Source organism: Biomphalaria glabrata, chromosome 7 (genome assembly GCF_947242115.1).
Source record: "Biomphalaria glabrata chromosome 7, xgBioGlab47.1, whole genome shotgun sequence".
In the NCBI taxonomy this organism is placed as follows: Eukaryota; Metazoa; Mollusca; class Gastropoda; family Planorbidae; genus Biomphalaria; species Biomphalaria glabrata.
In genome coordinates this window covers 34,622,182-34,627,484 of record NC_074717.1, presented here as the reverse complement: position 1 = coordinate 34,627,484, position 5,303 = coordinate 34,622,182, and the positions used below count along the sequence as shown (strand labels likewise).

The 5,303-nt window shown below is 36.3% G+C and overlaps 1 long non-coding RNA gene across 1 annotated transcript; it reads left to right on the top strand.

Annotated features, from left to right (window-relative positions):
• The first annotated feature begins 1,277 nt into the window (after positions 1-1,277).
• On the top strand, positions 1,278-5,076 carry LOC129927457 (uncharacterized). Its single transcript, XR_008779069.1, has 2 exons — positions 1,278-1,613; positions 4,130-5,076. It is a non-coding gene; the product is annotated as an uncharacterized LOC129927457 (long non-coding RNA).
• Positions 5,077-5,303: the final 227 nt, after the last annotated feature.

The following is a 5,303-nucleotide window of genomic DNA, read 5'->3' as shown; positions in this document are numbered from 1 at the left end:
CACTGCTCTATTTTGTGTCTGTTCCAGTTTCTTAATGTTTTCTTGAGTTGAGGGGTGTCCCAAACATAGAATGCATATTCTATTATTGGCCTAACCAAGTTTAAATAACATTTTAGTTTTATGTTCTTATTTGATTTATAGAAATTTCTTTTAATAACTCCTATTGCAGTGTGTGTTCACTATCTGTAACTCACATTGGCCTATCCTGTGCGCCCTACTGTTGGTGTCAATCATGAAGAGCTTCAATGTAGCTCTGCGCAGTTCATCTCATATATTGGTCTAGTCATCTAAACACCCCAACAGTTCATCTCATATACTGGTCTAGTCATCTGAACACCCCAACAGTTCATCTCATATACTGGTCTAGTCATCTGAACACCCCAACAGTTCATCTCATATACTGGTCTAGTCATCTGAACACCCCAACAGTTCATCTCATATACTGGTCTAGTCATCTGAACACCCCAACAGTTCATCTCATATACTGGTCTAGTCATCTGAACACCCCAACAGTTCATCTCATATACTGGTCTAGTCATCTGAACACCCCAACAGTTCATCTCATATACTGGTCTAGTCATCTAAACACCCCAACAGTTCATCTCATATACTGGTCTAGTCATCTGAACACCCCAACAGTTCATCTCATATACTGGTCTAGTCATCTAAACACCCCAACATAATAATGAGAACGAGGAAGAAGAAGAAGTGTATCTTACCTGCCCTCATCTGATTGAATTGCATCACTCTGTGCACATTTCCATTGTATTTAATGAAGTAAGGTTAGCAATGCTAGAGGAGGCGCGGTGGCTTATAGGAGGCGCGATGGCTGAGCGGTAAAGCGCTTGGCTTCCGAGGTCTCGGGTTTGAATCCTGGTAAAGACTGGGATTTTTAATTTCGGGATCTTTGGGTACCTGACATTAGTTGGGGAAAAGTAAAGGCGTTTCGTCGTTGTGCTCGCCACAGGACCCCTTTGTTAACCGTACGCCACAGAAACAGATGACCTTTACATCATCTTCCCTATTGACCACAAGGTTTGAAAGGGGTTAGAGCTTATTGACATCATTACAAGAATTTCTTGTTTATAGTCTGGATGTTAACGTCCTCTGAGTGATAGAGCAGAGTACCTCAACCAGACTTAGTTGAAGTCCTCTCGGCAAGTGATTGGACATGGGTTTGCAAACAAAACAGTGATTTAACCACGCCAGCACAAGTCATATATAGCAGAGGTTTGTGGAGCATTTTTCTTATAACCTTGAATACGGAGATAACTCAAATGTGCAAAGGTGAAAACATTTAAAAAACCACAATAACAACAACTACAAAACAAACTTGAAGAGTGCGCAGATTGCGTGATTTCACATCTGGGTTGCAAACTATATTATACCACGTGACCCAGGCGAAAGAGCCTATACATATAAATGAGATGGCAGAAGTAAAGGGAAACTTACCTTATAGATCTTGTTTGACGGGATTCTTTACTGTCAAGGATTCAAGTGTTTTCTTAGCAGCCTCGCTGGATTTCATTTTAAATTACTTCCATCGCTCTTAAAGTATTCAAAGAAAGACATTGTTCTGTTTCTGTCGTTGCACAAAACATCAAGTCTTTTTGGTATGTTAAATTGTTACGAGTCTGAAAAGTTATGCTTTACATTACACGTGATCTATATTAATTTCTTAAATGATGGAAAAACGTTTTTTTCACAAAAAAAGTGAGGTGGAAATTTTACTCAGTAGACAACTATTACGTTTTCTAGTTTTCAAGATCTGTCATTTCTTAGTTTCTATTATTTTTGTTTTAAAAAAATTCTAGATCAATACATTTTGTTTGCAATTATTTTGAGAAATGGCTGATTTTTCTGTTCTTATTTAAATAAATAAAACTTTATTTTCGTATCAATCGATATTGTATATTAGTTAAAACTTATGTTGTTGTTTTTTTAAAGTGATGATAAAATAAAACATTTCTTCTTGTTTGTATTTAAACGCTAAATTTAATGAAATCCCGCATAAAATAAAAAAGAAAAAAATGTGATAGATTTTAAAGAATTTAATTGAAGTCGATGAAAAACAAAATGTTTCTGTTCTCATATGTATCTCTGGTTTGAAATTGAAACAGCTCACTATGTAGGTTATACAAGTTTATATTAGCTAATGGATTGTGTGAGACATAAGTAGTTATTTAGTTGAGATAGTGGATTACTTCTTTAAATATATTTTTTGTTTGAAAAGAATGTTTTGACGGCTGACTGGCCGTGTGGTATGCACTCTGGACTGTCTCAATGCATGAAACATGAAGGAACATTCAAAACATGTAAAACAAATTACAGTTTAAAAAAAAGAAAATTAATCTTAGGATATAAAAACAATGTTTGCTAACCTGACTTACCTATTGTCGATGATGGGAATAAGTTTAATGGACGCGATTCAAACTCTTCTCGGTGACGCTAAACACGAAAACTACGTAAAGAGAACGAGACTGGATAATTAGAGCGATTGGATTCCACGATGACCTACTAACTACTATCAAAAAACTAAAACTCTATGACCATATTGCAAGGTGTCCAGGGCTCACAAAGACCTTTCTTCAGGGAGGAGAACCAAGAAAAAAAAAGAGGAAGAGTCAGAGAAAGCGATGGGAAGAGATCATAAAAGAATACACGGGCCTGCCATTGAAAAGAGGTTATATCCAAGGCAAAAGACAGAGAGGAATTTAGAAAGACGGTCAACAGATCTTGTGTGGTGCCCCAACGGTCCAATAGAAAGAAGAGAATTATGACCAAGGTTAAAAAGACTACCAATAAAGAACCACGTGGTTATATCTCAACCAATCAACATTTTTCAAAATGATAGTGCAAAAGGAGAGCGTCGTTAAAGTGTGTCAAATATTTCAGACATGTACTGGAAGACATGTACTGGAAGACATGTACTGGAAGACATGTACTGGAAGAAGACATGTACTGGAAGATATGTACTGGAAGACATGTACTGGAAGATATGTACTGGAAGACATGTACTGGAAGAAGACATGTACTGGAAGATATGTACTGGAAGACATGTGCTGGAAGAAGACATGTACTGGAAGATATGTACTGGAAGACATGTACTGGAAGAAGACATGTACTGGAAGATATGTACTGGAAGACATGTACTGGAAGAAGACATGTACTGGAAGATATGTACTGGAAGACATGTACTGGAAGACATGTACTGGAAGATATGTACTGGAAGAAGACATGTACTGGAAGAAGACATGTACTGGAAGAAGACATGTACTGGAAGATATGTACTGGAAGACATGTGCTGGAAGAAGACATGTACTGGAAGACATGTACTGGAAGACATGTGCTGGAAGACATGTACTGGAAGACATGTACTGGAAGACATGTACTGGACGATGGCTGTGAAACCAGCGATTACATTTATGGAGTTCAGTAGATAGCTTCTCATTCTTATTCATCGGAACATGTTCTTTGTGTGCATGTTGTTTTCACGGGACATAGCAATAAAAAGGAACAAGCCAGACACATTTTTATGCATGTATTTTGTCCTTTTCACAATATGCTTAGCAATTTAAAAAATGCATAGATATATTTAGAAATGATATACTATCAAACGGACTTTCTTAAACTCAATTCTACTGCTTTAGACAAGTAAATCAATAAATGCTGGCCAATCTATCTGATGCAGACTAGTCTGAGCTATAATGAACCGAGATGATGGCGCAAAGTTGTGAAAGAGTCAATATTGTTGTCCTACCAATTTTCGAAATAGAAGAAAATTAAATTACTGTTTAGAAAGATTTTAGTCCTCTAATTTAGAAAGAGAGAGAGAGAGAGAGAGAGAGAGAGAGAGAGAGAGAAAGAGAGAGAGAGAACGAGAGCTGTTCTCAAATTAATACAATTACTCCTCGGTCAGGTCGTTCTAAGATAACATTATAAGACGTAACGGTGCATGATGTTCATTGAGACTTTCTTAAATGGCCAAAACTTTTATAAGTTGCCCAAATAGTACAAATTATTATCTTAAAATTTATAAAATTAAAATTTTTAATAGTATTCAGTTCCAATAGTATAAATGAAAATGAAACTAATTTACACCAATTTTTTCTTCTTTTTTTCTTCTTAGTGTAGACAAACATGCATCAAATAATGTTCTCTGCTGCACTTGTCCTGGGATTGTTGGGTCAAGCTGTTTCTGAAGACCTAAATACTGCTCTTGCATCTACAAGTCCACAATGTCAATCGAATATTACAAACTGTATAGCCTCAAACACTGCGCTCCAAAAGTTGTACAATTCATCCAAATATTGTGAAATCATTAGATACTCAACACCAAGTTTCGCTTCTCTGACATGTCTGGTGGTAGACAGCGGCTGTACTCTGACCGAGTACTTCAGAATGAGAAATGCTGCTTGTGGAACAAATTCAACAACTGGTCTGGATACTGCCGAAAACGTTGGGATCGCTCTTGTTTCAAGCAGTCAGCAATGTAGATCGAAAGTTAATATCTGCATAGCTTCAGACACCACGGTCAATAATTTGTACATGTCTTCAAAGTATTGTGAAGCCATTAGATACTCAAGTTCAAGTGTCGACTCTCAGACTTGTCTTGTGGTAAACACTGGCTGTTCCCAGAGCGAATACGACAACTTGAGGACAGCTGCATGCGGTGCGAGTTCCCTAATGGTTGGAACTCTATCTCTTCTATTATCTTTCTTTGTTTTTTTATTGAGCAAACTGTAACGACACTGCCTGGAGACCTAATTGTTTGTAACCTATTTATTCCTATTAATGTAGGTCTAAATATTGTTTTGAAATGGATTATTCATAAATGCTACATTGAATATATACGCTGTATTGTCACTAAACAAAAGTTGAGAAAATAGTTGTAGATATAATAATACAAATCAATAACGTGAAAAAATATAGTTGGAAGTGAAATCTTTCTTAGCGAACAAAACATCATATGATAAAGTAGATGGCGTATTAAGACAATTTGTTTTGTATTAGCAATGTACATGGTTACAACATTGTAAGTTAAACATTACAGTAAATAAAACGCAATAACTAAAAGTGGGTTGATTCCTAGTTTATGGTAGTACTAGTGAGCATCTCAAACAGAAATAACACAGAACTTAAAGTGTGTTTTTACCCAGACACTGTTCAACATTCTAAACATAAAAAGGATAAACATGCTGATAAGAACATTATGACAAATAGTTTCAATACACATCCGCCCTTCTTGTCACCAGTTGTCCATGGCCCTTCTTTTTACTATGTCATCCTTTCTAAAGTACACA